The 19,958-nt window shown below is 38.3% G+C and overlaps 1 protein-coding gene across 2 annotated transcripts in view; it reads right to left on the minus strand.

Annotated features, from left to right (window-relative positions):
• Positions 1-19,958, minus strand: part of Sema1a (semaphorin 1a) — a 474,106-nt gene that overhangs the window by 438,081 nt on the left and 16,067 nt on the right. The window lies entirely within an intron of this gene.

Consider the following 19,958-nt stretch of genomic DNA (forward strand, 5'->3'; position numbering starts at 1 on the left):
CCTATACAGATTTGATTTGACAGACAGACACGACAGATAGAGTTTGGTTAGAGTTATTGCAATTTTCAAAATTTAAGCAAATTTTGCATCAGCACGAGGTAATTATTAACTCGGATTTTGTTTCACATAGCAAAATTAATCAATTGTTACTAAGACAAATAAAATGCACAACGAAACCGATAGAGCAAAACAAAAAAAAGCTACTAACACAAAGTTCAAACTCCCGCAACACGTAAAACGAGAGCGGAACTTTATCGAAATAAAAACTTTTATTCCAACACTGGGGTGTTTGGGCATATTCATTATTATTAATACGGTAAAGTTGCTCCCTGGCAATTTAATTCGAGGAATTCGGAACTTTGTCGAAGTAACTATGGCTTGGTGTTAGTCAAGTAAAAAAAAAAAAAAAAAGTATGAGATGCAGTTGTAGTAGGGCCGTGTGAAAATCAATAAAATAAACATTTATAGTGCATGACTCGGATGCCCTCTATGCGTAAATCTAGGAGGAATTAACTTCCTTTGTGAGTACCAAGTAAACATAATATTTACTTGGCATATTTAGTGTACAAATACGGATATCTGTAATGATACTAAATGCTCAAGCTTTTATGGGATCATAATATATTCGGCTACACACACGGATGCTGCTTGAATGTAAGACATAAAGATAAGTTCCATAATTTTAGACGATCTTGCTTTACTAAAGTTGTGCTCTACCTTTAAATCTAAATATATAAAAGGAAAAGGTGACTGACTGACTGACTGACTGACTGAATGACTGACTGACTGACTGACTGACTGATCTATCAACGCACAGCTTAAACTACTGGACGGATCGGGCTGAAATTTGGCATGCAGATAGCTATTATGACGTAGGCATCCGCTAAGAAAGGATTTTTGAAAATTCAACCCCTAAGGGGGTGAAATAGGGGTTTGAAATTTGTGTAGTCCACGCGGACGAAGTCGCGAGCATAAGCTAGTACTCGTATACAGCTTGAAAAATCTTTTCCTTAGGAACTTTGACCTTAAATGTTTGTGTTAGGAAATGTTTTGAAAATAGCTTGGTTATAAGTACCTACTCGTATGAGTAGGTACCTAAGTACCTAGTTACTTATTTAATTCATCGAGTTTAAGTAAAAAAATCTATATTGTACGAGTAAAATTTACCAAGATAAAAATATATTTCGTCAAACAATATGACCTATTCAGGACCACACTTCAAAGTATATATAGATATTTATCTTATTTACTTACAAATATTCTGTGTTAAGTTAACCTACGTGATAAAAAGGTCAATATGCAGGCCTGCCCCAAATGCTCTCCGAATCAGGGAAGCTTGGATTAGGGAAGTACCTAAGTATTTTCTTCGAAATAAATATTACTTGTAACATTTATAATTTTTATGATAGTGTTTTACCGACACTTAAGGAAATTTCTAAATAGTTTTTAGATTTTAGTAAATAGATTAGATACATATTATCAAAAATTGCGGAACCGACAGAATTCAAACCTGCGTCTCCCTGGTATCGCACCCGGAGCGCCTTAGATCGCTATAAGTCTCGCAAATTGCTAATACGCGTGACCGCCATTTTAGTGACATCAGCACTAGACTGAAGTTTCGAGCTGATATTTTATTTCGGCTGACGTCAAAATGACGTCATTTTGATATTAATGAGACATGGTTCCAGCGCAATAGCAATTTCCGGGACTCATACTTGTTCTTGTAAGATCTTTTGATTCGTTTTAATAATTTTCGCATGTAAAGTTTTCAGACGTATCAGTTCTACCAAGTCTTACTTCAACTGAACATTAATAGGCCAATAAAAAGTTCGAGAAATCTCTATCTTACAGAAATTTAATAAAATCGTCGTTCGGACTAACTTCTCATTTACAATACCTACTTAAAGGAGTTTTAATAGATGTAGAGACGTTAAAGTTATACTTTTATGATATTTTAAGCAAATTAATAATTATTCCGCTAGATTCAGCGGCGCAAGACCGTGTGGAAGTTCCTAAAAAAGACCTAGGTCCAGGCGGGGACGTCTATCGATTGATAATGAGGAATGGTAAACAATTTATACATAGCACCGCGATTAATAGCCTCATCTGGTGACAGAAGGGCTGGCTCATTTTTTGCGCAACGAATCAGCCTGGCTGTCCAGCGCGGAAATGCAGCCAGTATTTATATATGGTAATTAGATAAGGCTAGCTTTAAGTTTTATTGTAATATTTTTAATTTAAAAAATATGTATATATTGTGTAAGTATATGAAGGTTCGTTCTACTTGTTTGATTTCGTAGTTATTTGATAGTGGTGCATGTTGTTTTGGTCTCTAGATTTTTTGAATCGAATTGCTAGTTATGACTTCAAAGATCGAATAATAATCAACGAGACGTATTAATTGAGGGTATAAATTATAAATCCCAGCCGTGCCTGCCCCCTACAGAACGCACCCCTCTGAGGTTCGCGTGCATTGAGTAAAATAGACGGTGAACTTGTCCGGAATAACTTTGAATACAAATCTTTAATTGGAATGTATTTTTGACACGATTATGTTATAACTGATTATTATTATACAGCCCCATAAAACGCGTGGCAGCAATAAATTAGTTAACCAATGTCAAACATGTAAAATATCTGACTACAAGTGATATAGGTATAGACCGTACGTTACAGAAAGAATATCAAAATATTTAGGTATAATTAACGTCCAGATCGACATATAAGTACCTGATAAATACATAAATGAAATAGTGGACAAAGCAATTCTCTTTCTGGATCTCTTAGATAAGCGTTGGAATAATATTCACTAATGGAGTTATAGCTTGCAGAGCTTATTTGAATTTCGCAAATATATACCTAATTTAAGTAAACCTTCCTAACAACATTTAGGAAATCAGTGTAGATAACTTTAGACTATTAAATCTATTAAAACAGTACCTATGTACAACATGGGGGTATTCAAGGGGCGGACCAAAAAATTCCTAAAAAGCCGGCAACGCATCGGCGGTTCCTCTGGTGCTGCAAATGTTCATGGGCGGCGGTAATCACTTAACATCAGATGACCCGCCTGCTCGTTTGCTCGCTATATCTATTTAAAAAAAATGAAATTAATAATTATCTAATGGTATCCAGTGGTTAAAAATTGCAAGCGTTGACTCCAAACGATATCGATATCAAGAACATCCTGTTAATAAAAGCATGGAAGTGCGAGATTTTCCTACTTTCCTAGCTGCAAAATAATGCTGTTTTGTTATTTTGTCACAGGCGAATAAATGGTCAGCGGAGGGAGAACTAAATTCCAGGGACTTGGGTATCAAAAAACACTCGACACGTGTTCTGCCGTCTCAGAGCGACGTCTTGAGAAAAACTGGAAAGGCGAGGAAATAAACCGTGTGTACATTTTAAAATTGCTTTATATTTTGCGGAAAAGTTTTATTTATATCATAAAGAATTTTAAACGGCGAACTGTAGTGGTTCGAGGCGAGAATATCCACTTATCAAAGACACTTTGCATTGCATGCAGACTTTCTCGACTTTTTCTAATGGTTCGCTGAGACTTATTTTCTAGAGTCATTCCTGTTAAATAGTTGTACATATACAATGAACTAGCTGACCCGCCCTGGCTTCACTCGGGTGGAATTTAGAAAATCGAGGTAGGGGTTGAATTTACAAAAATCCTGGAACACGTATTTCTTCATTTGTGACCGAAAATACCAATTTTCATGTTGAAAAATGATGGACTTTCATACAAACTTGCATCCCCTATTTAACTTAGGGATGGAATTTCGAGAAATCCTTTCTTAGTGGATACCTACTCTTTACAAAGAACACACCCTCAAAATTTCATGTCTCTAGGACCAGCGGTTTACGCTGTGAATCAGTCAGTCAGTCAGTCAGTCACTCAGGACTTTAAATTTTATATATATATAGATGAATTAATGAGTGAATGTCTGTACCACACTGTTGTGTAACTTAGGTACAACTTGTACCCTACAATGTCTTATGCCTTTTTATCTTTAGGTGGATATAACGGAATTGCTTTTTTATGAAAAACTTAGTGATTTTTATTCAGGGTTCCCATCTAGTCATCTAAACCCTCGTATATTGCAAAAACCAGTAGCCATGAGGAGGTATACTCAGAAAATCCAGTAGGTATGAGAATGATATTAAAACGAATTTGCCTGTTTCATAGCTTTAAGCCCTTGAGACTTCCTGAAATATGAATCATTACGAAACGCGGTGACTCGCCAAGGACTACAGCCGGGTAGGTATAATATCATGTATATTTGGCCGACTGTATGATGATAAAATTATAATCCATTTGGCATTAAAAACTCGGTCAAGTGCGAGTCGGTACAAAAACTCTCAAATTAATACACCTAATATACCTAATTTGCAAGTTAATGACGGACAGCGCCATTTTGATGTGATTCTAAACTTTTGCTCGGGAACACAAATTAGGGTTTTGTATTTTACCACTTGTCAGCGTGATTTATTATTGTATAGTTAATGATCATAATTCATAATCATTAAAAAAATTATAGACAAAAATGCAAAATAGGTATAGGCAAGTTAAGGTAAGTACAAAGTTATCAAACGAAATGGGAAACAACAAATAGGCTAAATCTTAGTCACGTCCCATTTTTGCGAATTTACGTAAAAAGGTTCGCATGTAACCATAAATATTCCATCCGATGTGAAAAGAATAACACAAAGAGTTAATGTGACGGCACAAAGGCTGCCGGTTTACGTTTCATCATGTAACGTCGTACATTTTGATTTGTGGCACAGCAGAAATCTAGGACTACTGTTATTCACGATGAAACGTAATTCGTACGTTCTCATTATCCAGGTTTTTTAAGTTCCAAACTCGAAATTGAAAGCAGGAGACGTACTTCTCTTTCAGTACTGTAAAAGGCGTGTCTTGCGCAATACTTAAGCGAATGTTAGTCTGTTATCATCATGATGATCAACCCATCACCGGCCACTGAGTATGATGAGTCCCATCTCAGAATCCATCAATCATCATCCGCCACGCCGCCGCCGCGCTGGCCAAATGCGGATTGGCAGACTTCACACGCCTTTGAGAATTTTAGGGAAAACTTTCAGGCATCTAAGTTTCCTCACGGTATTTTCCTTCACCATTAAAGTAAGTGACATTAAAATTGCTTAAAACGCTTATAACTCGGTGTTACTTGCGTTTTAAGCAGCAAAAGTTATAGGTGTGTGCCCGGGATCGAATCCCTGACCGCCACAATAGAAGGCTGACGTCTCTGTTATCAAAACGTACTTACATATTACATAAGAATTAGGTATATGTAGTTGAAGATTGCAAGTTCCTGCTGTCTTGACAAAATGTATGGACACCATTATTTTTATTCATCATCAATATCATCATCATCATCAGGCATAGGCCTTCCCTAAAGAGCGCCACCACACCCGGTCCTCAGCCTTCCTCATCCAGCCAGTTCCCGCCAGCCTCTTTATATCGTCGTCGGCCCATCGTGCTGGAGGGCGTCCCACACTACGCTTGCTTAAACGCGGTCTCCACTCAAGGACTTTCCGGCTCCAACGGCCATCGCCTCTACAACAGGCATGACCTGCCCACTGCCACTTCAGCTTGCTAATAGTTTGGGCTATGTCAGTGACCTTGGTTCTCCTGCGGATCTCCTCATTTCGGATCTTATCCCTCAGGGAAACTCCTAACATAGCCCTCTCCATTATTATGATTACGAAAATTATATCCATTTTCAGATTAAGCGATCCCGGCCGAAGCAGGTCTACTAGTTTATAATAAATTGTACGAAAATCAAGCCTATCCGCTCCGGAATACCTGGAAATGTGGAAAAGCTATAGATGAATTCAATCTCTACACTAACGCCAATAATGAGTTCTAGGAATCCACCCAAGGTAATAACAGGCTACGGGTTTTCGGGGTATCAGAAGCTAAATGCTGCGAGCAGGCGAACAAAAGGGTTGTTCCCGTAGAGTCACACTCCCGTGAGTAACACTATGACTCAACGGGAAAAAAATCTTCTTGAGTCACATTGGGACTTAAGAATTTTATTTTCCCGTTTAGTATGTACCTACTTACACCGATTTCCGATCAATGAACACAAACTTGAACTCATTTCCAAGAAAATGGCCAGTTGTAACTGTGCTAAAATTGAGCCCAAAATTCGTGATTTCGATCAAAAAGGTAATAATATACAGTAGAGTTTCAACAGTTATCATTAAGTTTATTGCAATTTGCACGTCTAGTAAAATTTAATTTTATGCAAGTACACCGAAGTCTACCACCAGACCAGACAAGAGACAATTTAGAAATTATATCTCCAAATTGTCCCTGTATATCCAAACTCCCACCTATAAGGTCGGTAGACTATGGCCAAAGTCTTTTCATTCTGTGAGGAAAGCCGTGGTTAATTGTTAAACCATTGTCAACAATAATTTTAAGTTTGACCTTAATACAACGAGGTAGGTAAGTATAGTAGGTACAGGTCGAGATGACAATCGGGGTGGGGACGCTCCGCATACCCGCACTGCCCTCGTGCCGTAACCCGGTGCAGGATAACGCAGGTGACATGCGAGTGTGCGGGGCGTCCCCCCCCCCCCCCGCCTCATACCCCGATTGCCATCTCGACCTGTCGCGGACTACAGTTTCATCTGCTAAAGCATTTATCTTAGATGGAAAGCATGTCACAGGCTACTGTTACCACTTACCCATAACTAAATGTTCTGCCATTCCAAAATTCCCGATAAGAAAGCCATAAGTTGAGATGCACGAATAGTTCGCTACTGGCGCTAGTCGCTACGTATAAAATAGAGTAGATATATACCGGCATACCATCCTGACGTCGCGTCGTGGCTTGAAATTATCTCGACAAGTGCACCATCGTAGATTAAGTAACTCCCGACCTAACCAGAATAACCTAACGTTATCGATCACACGTCTTGCTTCGTTGAAAAAATAATCAGATCAGACCTTCTTGCTGCCAGTTTTATTTTTACTGTTTTCGTAAAGTGATGTGTTTTGTTAGTGAGTCTGTTACTTATTAACTTGATAATGACTTCAAAGGCAATGACTTTTATAAGTACACGAATCACTATCACTATTCTCAAGTCAAACTCTCATTTTATCGTAGAGTAGGCCGAATATTTCCACAGTCGTAGTAGCAATGTACAAACAGTCAACTGTCCATACTAATATTATAAATGCGAAAGTGTGTCTGTCTGTCTGTCTGCTAGCCTTTCAAGGCCCAACCGTTCAACCGATTTTGACGAAATTTGGTACAGAGATAGCTTGCATCCCGGGGAAGGACATAGGCTACTTTTTATCCCGGAGAATCAAAGAGTTCCCATTTAAAAACCTAAATCCACGCAGACAAAGTCGCGGGTATCATCTAGTTATTATATAAATTAGGCGAAATTCACTGTTTTGTCTTTAATATGAACTTGGAATTTCTAATTCTATCACAACGTTTTCCCAATATTTTCTCTACATTAAGACAACTACACCCATTTCTCAATAAATGATGCAGTGCTTAGATCTACAAATGCACATGTATTGCAGTCGTCCGTATGTACATCGGAGTTCATAAGTTACCCCTAGTTACACAACGGACTACCAACTGAATAGCAACGAATAGTTGCTTTCCAGTTATGTCTATGCAACCAAACCTAGGTATGAAATTGATTCGATATCATACCGACATGCCATCGTAACGTCGGCTGGCGTGAAATTATCTCAGCAAATGCAACATCTCAGATTAAGTGGCTTCGAGCCTTCGTGCTGAATAACCTAACCGAGATCGATAGCTTGTCCTACTTCGTCGAGAAAATATTATGCATGTTTGGAAAATTTTATTGGTACAGTTATTACTGGTGCATTTTTGTTATTTTGTTCCTCAGCAGAGTTATTTAGTTCTAATTACTGGTATGGCTGGATCCAGGCGGCGCGGCGCAAGACCGTGGCGTGTGGAAGTCCCTACAAGAGACCTATGTCCAGCAGTGGACGTCTATTGGTTGATGATGATGATAATGATGATGATGATGATGATGATGATGATGACTGGTATAGTGCGTACATTTTGAGATCTCATTCTTCATTTTAACTCTATGTTTCGACTGTCATGTCAAAAGTACGATTTTAGCCGTTAATTTAAAGGTGAACCGTACTTTTGACATAACAGTTTACACAGATTTAAAATGGTGAGTGAGATCTCAAAATGTACGCACTATATTAAGTATATATCATGGCAATATTGATAAGGTTTAAATTTTAATCGCTAACTTTAAAATTGTTAGGTAAAGTCGTCTATTGAAATATTTATTAGTTTCTCCTCACAGGCCTGGGCGCGTTTGGCCCCTCGTAGCTTTAGTTTTAACGACGATTACGAAATTAAGTATTATCGCCATTACATTATTATCTTACAAATCGTGGTGCGCGCTAGCTTTTAGTGACTTACCTACCTACCCAAGATCACTGTTAAATCCCCTGTTAAATCCACTGTTAAATCAACCTTCGTACAAGTATAGATACAATACAAGTACAGCAAAATAGCGTAATCATCTATGAATTCAATATGAAGGGTTGGCAAAACACGGTATAGTGAACAAAATAGAAAACCGCAAATATTTGCGAAAACCCCGACCAGTAGCGCACGCGGCACGAGCCGACCCGTGCACAGTGTAGCATGAATGAACCCTCATATCCTACTATTTTAATAAGACAGCTCGAAAGATTTCGTCTAGGTACTTAAGGAGAGTATTACGTTTGCGTTTCCGCAAAACTTCGTCAAAAGTTCTCCAACATAAAATATTCAACTCCGGAAGGAATGGAAAAACTCAAAGAGTTAATATAACGTATACAAAGGACCCACGCTTCAGGTTTACCTAATGGTAATAATGTTATTATTATGTATCCCACCTAGTCCTAAAAACGTTGATTCGCCGCGTAGGTAGGTATACTTAAAAGTAAATAAACGAAAAAACAATTTATTCAGAATTATACACCCATTATTATACTGGTGACTTGCATCCTGCAGCGTAGATACTACAAAGTGTTTTCGTCTGTCTGTCTATCTATCTGTTGCCTTGTCACGGCTCATCTTTTTGACCGATTTTGACGAAGATACAGAGATAGTTTGGTTTGCAAACGAAATTTGTCTTCTGGACAAGACCGTATGTCCTCAATAGCTCAATGGTTACAGGACCGGACTGAATTCTGAAAGGTTGGTGGTGCAAGCGCCACCCATTGCACTATTGTCGTACCAAGTCAAGCTTTACGCTTACTTGGAGGGGAGGGGAAACGGAAATATTAGGTACTAGCTGATGCCCACGATTACGTACGCGTGGATTTAGATTATTAAAAATCCCGTGGGAACTCTTTGATTTTTCGGGATAAAAATAATAGGGTAGCCTATGTCACTCTCCAGGTCTTTAACTATACCCATGCAAAAATCACGGCGATCCGTTGCTCCGTTGCGACGTGATTGAAGAACAACCAACAAACAAACACACATTCGTTTTTTTAATATTGATAGTGATGATTAGCGTGGTTAACATCATCATCATCATGATCAACCCATCACCGGCTCACTACAGAGCGCGGGTCTCCTCTCAGAGTGAGAAGGGCTTTTGGCCATAGTCTACCACGCTGGCCATGTGCGGATTGGTAGACTTCACACACCTTTGAGAACATTATGGAGAACTCTCAGGCATGCAGGTTTCCTTACGTTTTCCTTCACCGTTAAAGCAAATGATAATTTAATTAATTAAAACGCACATAACTCCGAAAAGTTAGAGGTGCGTGCCCGGGATCGAGCCCCCGACCTCCGATTAGAAGGCGGACGTCCTAACCACTAGGCTATCACAGCTTATATACGTGGTTAATAGCGTGGTTAACATTCTTTAAAAAATATGTCGTAGGTACTTTTTGATTTGTGATAAAGCACCATCTACGTCTGTTTTTCACAATGTTACGAGTGCACTTGACACGTTTTAACAACGAAGGCGGACTGAAAACTGGGATGGTGGAGCACAACACGAAACGCCCTATTTGTGGGCGAAAGTAAAACGTAGGCAAACTAAAAATAAAGTTGTTAACATTATTTTGTTAGCACTTGACCGCTAGCATAATTTTTGTCGGGGCTGTCCAAGTGTCCAAGTATCCCTGAATTGAGTACCTAAAAGAATATAGGAGGTAGAAATACTCAAATACTAGAGTCTCAAATTCAATTCTTTAAAGTAAGTAGGTACCTATAGAAGAACAAGCTTATGCTCGCGAAATCGTCCGCGTGGACTACCCAAATTTCAAACCCCTATTTCATCCCCTTAGGGGTTGAAATTTCAAAAATCCTTTCTTAGCGGATGCCTACGTCATAATAGCTATCGTAACCGCCGTAAAGCTAAAAACCTAAAAACCTTAAAATGGCGCGTGAAAACTTATTTTTTATGCATTATTGATAGGTTTGCTGGAAGCACTGGAACTTATCAATATTCCATTTTCAAACTTCTGGTTCAAAATCAACGTAGGACAGAAGCATTCCACGCAAAAGAAACAACAAGCTTTCGATATGATCTGCTAAACCAGATAAATCTGTATAGTATGCGATATGCACTGCCCGCTTTCCTGCTACTACAGACGAAGGAAAAGCAAGCAACTCATCACCCCCACGCGAAAAAACATAAATCCTGTAAAACACACTCAAAGCACTATTCATTCCGACACCAGGCTTCCCCAGATGTTCACAAGTTACAATGCATATTTTCAAAGACTGCAATTGAACGAATTCGTAACTATTACTTTCTCCTGTGGAAATGACCCTTAGATAGAAGCGCCTGGAAGGGATTTAATAAGCCCATAGGTAGGCTTCATTAGTAAAATTGTAAAAATAACTCAATTTATGGGTGCAATGTAACCGCAATGCGCCAAACACACTCAGTGCGTCGAACTTCTGGTTTAGCAATAAATGCACACTTCACAAAATGCGTGTGGTCCGAATTGTTCGACATGTTTTAATCTTGTTCGAATTTTTACCGAACCGAACATTTTTCATTATTTTGTTCTCATCATCAACATAGACAAGCTGACTAAATTCATTAATCTATAAATAGGTAGAGGTCTAAAACCTCTACCTAATCTTCACCATCTTGGAGTCTCCGCCATATTGAATTACTAATTTTCCTATCCTAAACACTCCATGTTACCTCCACTCTAAGTAAGTGCGTATAGTACGTGACAGGTCTAGATGGCAATAGGGAGCGGGGGGACGCCCCGCACACCCACACGTCACCCGCGCTCGCCCGCACCTTGTTAGTGCGGGGGATGTGCGGGTGTGAGGGGCGTTCCCTTCCCAATTGCCATCTTGACCTTTCGCGTACTATAGGTATACTATAGGTACCTACCTAGGCTAAGGTTTGTAATATAAGGACATCCATATACCTAGTGTCTGCCAATCCATACTTGGTCAGCGTAGTAGACTATGGATAAACTCTTCCCATTCCAAGAGGATAATATATTGAGCGCTCAGTAGCGTGCTGGCGATGGGTTGATCATGATATTATATGACCTAGAATAGCAGCTTGCATAGTAAAAGCTTTTGCAATCAGTCAAATTAATAAATAATAGGCATGAAATTATTTGAATCACACAATCTGTGTTCAGAGTGTCCGTATTTAAATAAAGCTTCGGAAAAAAATATAAAAACAGACGGCGTAGGTATTAAAAAAGCGACGTTTAATTGTCTTTCAGCGTTATGAAATTCAAAGTGGCCGCCACCGCAATGCAAATAAGTCCAGGCCTCGCGTTCTGTGGCGTCTATGGTCGGTTCGTATGGTCTAGGTTTAATTGCACTGTTCACAATTTGCCTGTGGTCACAAAATCTCTTTACATTTTCCTCGCTTGGCGCACGAAACAAGCATTATTTATCTTGGTCTTACATTTTCCAGGTTCCGTACCCGAAGGGTGCCAACGGGACCGTATTACTAAGCCTTCGCTGTCCGTCCGTCCGTCTTTGCATCTCTAAGCTTGTCAGCGGCTATCTCTTGAACCGTGGTAGGTATAGGACTAGGACTAGGGAGTTGAAATTTTCACAGAATGTGACTTTCACAAAATTTCAACTCTCTACCTATTACGGTTCACGAGATACCGCCAGCTGACAGACTGACGGACAGGCAGACAGACAGCGGAGGCTTAGTAATAGGGTTCCGTTCGCACACTTCGGGTACGGAACCCTGAAAACAGCGCAGAAATTAAATAAACGACGTTTAATTGTCGACGTTATGAAATTCAAAGTGGCACGTATGGTCTAAGTTTTATTGCACTGTTCACAATTTTCGTGTAGTCATAAAATCTCTTTACATTTTCTCGCATGGCGCATGACACGATCATATTTTAGTAGTGGGTGTCATAACACGCAGTGTTCAATTTACAATTTTGTTGAAAAGGAACCTTTACCGAGTAGACTCTATTTTGAGGAAACTATTTTGACTAACTCTGTAAGAATTAGCATAAAACTTTGTACCTGTTTTTAGTCGGAGTACGAGTAACGAAAATATAGTATCCCGAGTAGGGTCTGGAGTTCGGGACCTTCAAACCCCACCTGTGACACTATTTTCATACCTACCTCCTAAAACAGGCTTTTACGCTTAGTTGTAGGAAAAAGAGGTGGTAGGTAAGTCATGTTGAAACAATAATATGAAAATATACCTACTACTTATTTGCAAAAAAAAAAACACTTCAATGCTTTTGTGTGTAAGTATTTAGTGTGCCCAAGTCGTAATATTCCATCAATCAACCACTAAAAAAAGCTAGTAGCTAATCACAATCGTCTTCAACATTGAAATACTTACACTACTGCCGTACAAACGGCGTATTTTTTTAAATTTTGCAAATTCACCAAGGTCCAAGAGTCTTTTTCCCCCCCTAATTAGGTTAAAAGCTTGCCCAGTTCACCGCAGGCAGGTAGTTCCGCAAGACTGCTGTAACCCGACGCGATATCGCGCGCCGCTAAGGAGCTGAATTAACGACATCCTCCCCTATTAACCCTTGCCGAGCAGACTTTATTTCGGGAACTAACACCTGCTGTAACCGTCTTACGTCACTAATTTTCATGATTTTGCCCAAAATGAGTGTAAAATTAGTATATGGAATTAAAAACATTAGCGATATTGCACTAAACGACTCCGAACTATAATGATTTTTTTTACTCCAAGAAGTAGTATTTATCGCAATCATCCTTTTTATTAGGTGCTGCGATAACTGATAACTACAAATAGAGTGATTTTTTTCATAATCATCAAGGTCATTTTGCCCTTACTAATTAGGAAGCTCGCCCGGTTCATCGCAGGCAGGTAGTTCCGCAAGACTACTGTAACTCGACGCTATATCCCCCCTTTTAACCCTTACCGAGCAGACACTATTTCGGGAACTACCACCTACTGTAACCATCTTAAGTCACTGATTTTCATGATTTTGCCCGAAATGAGTGTAAAATCCCTCCTATTAACCCTTGCCGAGTACTCTATTTCGGGAACTAGCATAACCATTTTGTGTCACTTTATAATACACAGATAATTTTGTGGATTTGTACCCTAAACGAGTATAAAATTGAAATTGAAATCAGTAGTACGAATTTACTGTATTAACTTACTGTATTTTGTTTTAAGAATCTAAATAAGCAATGCTTGAGTAGGTATTTCTCATTACTCTTCAACAAGCTTATAAAGGCAAAACTGGGCAGAAAACCGTTAGTCTGTAAATCATTAATAACCGAAGTTAAAAAATTGCTCAGTTGCTTAGAGTGGGTACTAAATAAAAATATTTAAAAAAAATTGATACTGGCGGCTAGTAAGGGAACCATGGCCTTGGTCAAAGGCACTCCATGCGTGATACCCAAGAAAGACGCAGCGCGCAGGGTCGAATCCTGCCGGTTCTGCAATTTTTGATATGTTATTTAGAAATATTCTTGAAGTGTTGGTAAAACACTATCATAAAATTATACATATGTAGATTTTTAGATATTCCACAGACTGAAGCCGGTAGTAGGTAGTTTTTAATGTTATTAGGACAATTTGTATAAACCAAATATGCACTAAAAATCTCCAAGCACCCTCCTTTAAGCAGAAAATTGCTAAGTATAAGCCGGTTTTGTATGCAAACTTTGTTAATAATTCTCTAAGTACCATGCAGTCCATGAAAAAGCTTAATTCCTCTCAGGTGGAACATCTTGGCGGAAGGGAAAAAAATCAAAATTAAATTAACAAAGTTCCGTGAGAGCTAAAACACAAGTTTCGTAAGAAAAACGAGCTAGCTGACACGTTAATTTGATTCTGTCGAATTACAACTGGTTGGGAGTACGTGGAGGAAATCGTGGTGCAAATTATAACATGGAATCAGATAGAGAGCTACGTGTTCTTTCCTAAAATAACTATAACATTCTTACTTAACTAAAATTAAACGTATACAATCAGTGAACGACAAAGCGTAGAAGGCGCGTTTCTAACAATTTGTCGTGTGAAAATAGGGGCCGCAAACTAAAGTCAGTTAAACACGTTACTTAAACCAATTCAATTAGCGTAAATCGCAATAGATTAATGATTGGTTCTTACTGTGTGATGCGACTCTGACCGCTGCCATGATTGGCCGATTCACAGTGATAGAGTTATGAAGCAACAACCGATTGAAGACGTGAGTGGTAGAGTGCACCGCCCACTACGGTAGAGTTTTCGTAACGCTATAGTGGAACGTACGAAATATTTCTATGCTTTTTCGTTCGCCGTATTCTTTAAAATACCGAGACATAAAATAAAATTGTGGATCCGGCAAGATTCGAACCTGCTTCTCCCTGGGTGTAGAAGTCCTTTCCTTGATTTCCTTGAAGTGTAGATAAAAACACTATCATAAAAATTATAAGAATGCTGCATCTATCGATGGAAACGACGATAATGCCCGCCAAGACGTAAGTCTTAACTCTTACCTACTTAATAGTATTACCTAGGTATGTAACATTTATATTTTACAAAACACAATAAATATACCAAGTACTCAATCCATTCAAAGTGATAGATACGGCAGTTTATTTTTATTCAATAACGTTTTAAAATTGACATACGTTTAGAATTGAATCCAAAACAATATTTATTGTGAAGCCATTGTAATAGCGCGCTATAATAAAGCTGTCAGTTTGTTTACGCGCCGCTGGACAAATGTATAATGGCATTAGTTGTATAAACTATGAAATAAATCGCATTCAAAACTATTGGAACTCGGTTAGTAGACTACACGATTTGGCACAATTTATTATCAAGACAAGCCACGACTGAAAACCGTGAATTTGTGGTTTACATTACACAAAAAAAATTAAATTGTGGTCATGAACTAATAATTAGTATTTTCAATTTTCTTAGTAAGACAACTATATCAAGTGGGGGTATCATATGAGAGGTCTTCACCTGTGCATTCTAAAACAGATGTTCATTTATTTTTGTGTATCAGTTTTTGAATTATCCTGCAAAATGTCGAAAAAATACGACTGTAGTACGGAACCCTCATTGCGCGAGCCTGACTCGCACTTGGCCGGTTTTTTTTCCCGTTACCAGGATTGGCCGAAGCTATAACGAATGTTCTATCCCAATGTTATTTTCTACAAGAGTGGGACAAGCGATCGATTTCGTTATAAGTTATTCAACACTAGGTTGGAAGCCACTTAGTCTTGAGATAGCTATTGGTGAGATAATTTCGCGCCAGGCGACGTCAGGTCGGTATGCCGGTTCGGTTAGCTATCAATTCAATTTCATACTTACTAGTAGGTTCGGCTGAGAATGATATTAGTGCAATTCGAATTATATTATGCTTTAAATGAATTGTTAAATTGTGTGCAATTGTTTTGAACATTTTAAAGTTAGTATTCGTATCTTGACGACAGCTGATCGACGCAAGGAATCACGGTGCGACTGATGAGAAGATGCGAACTTAGTTTAGGTACGAGACGAGCAGCAAATAACGCAAATAAGTTTTCAGTAGGTACTAAATGTAAGTACGAATGATGTCGTTAACACAAGTCTGCCTTAAAAGACGTACCTAGACTTAGGTTAGACTTACATACAATCAGCGGCCTTATCGCTGTGAAGCGTAGACTTAGTTGTAAACAAGTGATATGAATAGGTAGGACAAGTCTACCCGGACAATTATTTATTGAGGCACGTACAGAACTTATTTTCGCTTTAAGAATAGCCAGACCAAGGCTAGACAGTTGGCAGAAGAAACTTACTTTCCAGACAATGTCTATACGTTATAGAACAACAAGACAAAGCCTAAAGATTGGCACATCTAGATTTGCCTAGGCAGTTCTCAGGAATGCCAAATTAGTCAAAGGCAAATCCTTCGACCTGTCTTACGAATTTGTGGTCTTTCTTAGAAGTGTCTTTTGTATGTAAACAGTCAAAGGTCGACCTTCAAATTTATTAAATCGGCTTTTGACTAAGTACCAGTATCGAGATCTGAATCAAGTAGGTACCTACTTAGCTTAACTTCTATGTTTACTGTATTCTACTACATATTGTGATAGGTACGCTTTACAAAATCACTTTAGGGGTGGAAGATATACTTTATTCATGTCCAACTGATAAAAAAGTTGAATCAAATCATTCCATTAGATTTAATTTTGTTATCCAATCACACTTCAATTCTTGTAATAATAGCATTGTAAGATACATTAGTTAATTATTCGACTACAAAAAAGACACAATAGCTACATGTTAAAAAATCTGTATACATACTTATAAATAAAGTGTCATGTCTGTGATTTTGAAATAATTGAATTATGCTCGTCTGGCTATTTTCCCGGTATTAAAAATCAAACAGCCTTGGTTTGTCCTCGGTTGTCTAATAACTATAACTAGTTAAACCGATTTTATGGGAACTTTTGCGGTGCTTTATAGCTATAGGTATATCTATCTTATAGCCCTGCAAAGTTTTTAACTATACACCTAAATAAAACTTTTAGTCCCACGGAAACTACTTAGCTAAAGAATTCGAAAAACACAAAGCGTAATCATTAGAACGTCACAAAAAACGCATGTACGACTTTTGATACAAGCAATCAAGCAACTATGAAGCATGTATAAGTTAGTATCCCTACAAAATTTTTGAACGCTTCGATACAGTTCCTTGAATTGCAACTTTTTACAAGAAGGATGCACAGTGGCTCATGAGACGATCAGCTTGCAGGTGTGTCTGCGGATCACGACTCTCTCGGTCGAAGGCTCGTACCACGCCGAGTAAACCAAGCGGCAAGATAAAATTAACTTGTGGCACCAACCAACTCCCTTCGGCGGTGTTCCCACTGGATTTCAACATGGCCATTCAAGGGGCGGATCAACAAATTCCTGAAAAACCGGTAACGCATTGGCGGTTTCTCTAGTACGGCAAATGTTTATGGGCGGCGGTAATCACTTAACATCAGGTGACCCGCCTGGCGCTTGCTCTTTTGACCGCTAAGCATTTATATTATTTTAAACATTATCCACGAAAACACCCCTGGACCTGATCAGGTGTGAATCCCTGCTTAAAACCGCGTAGGACACATTATGGTCGTAGTTCGCAGCAGTTTGTGTCAGTTCAAGATACCCTTTACGCGCAGACGAAATCACAGGCAACTACTAGTGTATTTTCTATGAAGAGGGACACAGAGAGACTAACAAATAGGTACGTATTCGGTATTCCTATCCGTTATTGAAGTCACCCTCCACGTATTTCAAATGAAGTCATTCTAAACTATTCGCCGTAACGATTCGATTGACGATTCTCTGCACTGCGATAAAATACTTTTGACGTTATAACCCGAAGTTAATGGATTTGTTTCAATTTCGGGGCGCTTTTTTTTTGGAGTTGCGCCAAAATTACTTGAAGTATTGACGTTTTTATGCGGATACTTGTTTGTGCCATTAAAAATCGTATTTTAACCCCGGGTGCATTTCATGTAACTGCATGTCCATTGCATCAATACAGCGCGTTGGATACATCATTTATCACTATGAATAACAATATTGTTATTCGTACCTAGATAATAATATGAAAAAATTGTTTGGATCTACAAAGTGCCTATACTTACTTAGGTAGGACCTACCCCATAAATGGAATAAATTCCAATCTTCATTCGTTTTTTGCGCCTCCTGTAAAATTTTATTTCGTGCAACTTCACCATTTTGTTCTCCAGCTCCACAACTCGCCTGTTTGCGGCTACAACGTGGTACGAGTATTTCGGAAAAGTGTAATTTTTAACACACATTGTTCAACATTGTTATTTATCCTATATTAAATGATAAAATTTACATTCAATTCATATTGTTTCTGCACCTACGATATAGGAAGGTTAATCCCACAGAACACACCATCCTTCTAAACTCGATAGAAATTAATTTTACAGCCATTGCAAACCCTTTTTTTTTTAAACCAAGTTTTTGGAATAGCACGTACTTAGCAAAAACTAAACAAGCGAATTTAGAAGGCTGTTTAGAAATTTTTAGGTTCGTTAGTCGTTAAAACCGTTTGTAGAGACATTTCTAATACAAAGACGTATTGTCGAGGTCGTCGAACACGTCTGGGCTCAGGTCGATACTCACACGATTGTGAATGCAGATTGATTGGCTTCAGTGTTTCTTTTTCAAAGGAACTGCTCTAGCGCCATTATGCCGCTATTCTGCACGAATTGCCGACTCTATCTATAGCCATTACCAGTTAGGATTGAGCTTTTGAAGGTGTCGCTTTATTTACTTTCTAGAATCTAGATTGTGAAAGGACTGCTCATCATCAAACCCATCGCCGCCGGCTCACTACTAAGCACGGGTCTCTTCTTAGAATGAAAAAGGCTTGGCCATAGTCTACCACGCCGCCGGCCAAGTGCCGATTGGCGGACTTAATAAAATAATAATAATAATAATATATAAATTATTTATTGATCAAAACAGGTACGATTATACATACTTACTTACGAGTACTAATACTTCACACACCTTTTAGAATATTATGAAGAACTCTCAAGCATGCAGGTTTCCTCACAATGTTTTCCTTCACTGGTAAAGCAAGTGATACTTAATTTCTTAAAACCATATAACTCTGAAAAGTAAGAGGCCCAGAATCGAACCCCAGACCCCCGACTAGGACCGCGAAGACGGCTGTCATCCGAACTCGCATTATTTTTAACAAAAAAAAACTAAAGTGAACATAAAAATTACTTAGGTACATCAAAAATCTCATTAAAACTACTGAACCACAATTTTGATTGTATAAAAATGAAAAGTAGGTAAGAACATCAAAAAGTTAGAGAACCAGAATTTTCATAATTAGTGAAAATTGTACAGAACAAAATAAAACCAAAATAAAACTAAAATAAACCCGAATAAACCTTTAACCTTCTAACCCTAAGGTAAGGTAGGTATATAAGTCTTAAAATCTGATGCAAAGCTGGAGCTTCAATAATTTCTTGGTAAAATAAAGTAACTAAATATGCTTAACAAAATGAAGCACAAAATAACGAAGCCCTAGGTTTCAATTTGCATAATAAATAGTGGCGAAAGCCTTTTGCGGTGTCGTTAAAACTAATCGCTGTTGAAGATAGCGCGATTATATTATCTCTATTGTGATATTATCTACTTACCTGTTTTGCTGGTATATTCGCTAAATAATTAGTGAATATATCAAAAGTATTTTATACTCGATTATACCTTATACCTATTTGGAAAATAATAATTTGGATGGATGGTAGGCATCCGCTAAGAAAGAATTTTTGAAAATTCTACCCCTAATGGGGTAAAATAGAGGTTTGAAATTTGTGTAGTCCACGTGGACGAAGTCGCGGGAATAAGCTAGTTTCTTAATAATTGCAAGAGGACACACGAAACGGCACTGACAGAAACACAAACTAAAAGCTAGTAAAGCAAGGACAAATGCT

Source organism: Maniola hyperantus, chromosome 20, assembly GCF_902806685.2.
Source record: "Maniola hyperantus chromosome 20, iAphHyp1.2, whole genome shotgun sequence".
Classification (NCBI taxonomy): domain Eukaryota; kingdom Metazoa; phylum Arthropoda; class Insecta; order Lepidoptera; family Nymphalidae; genus Maniola; species Maniola hyperantus.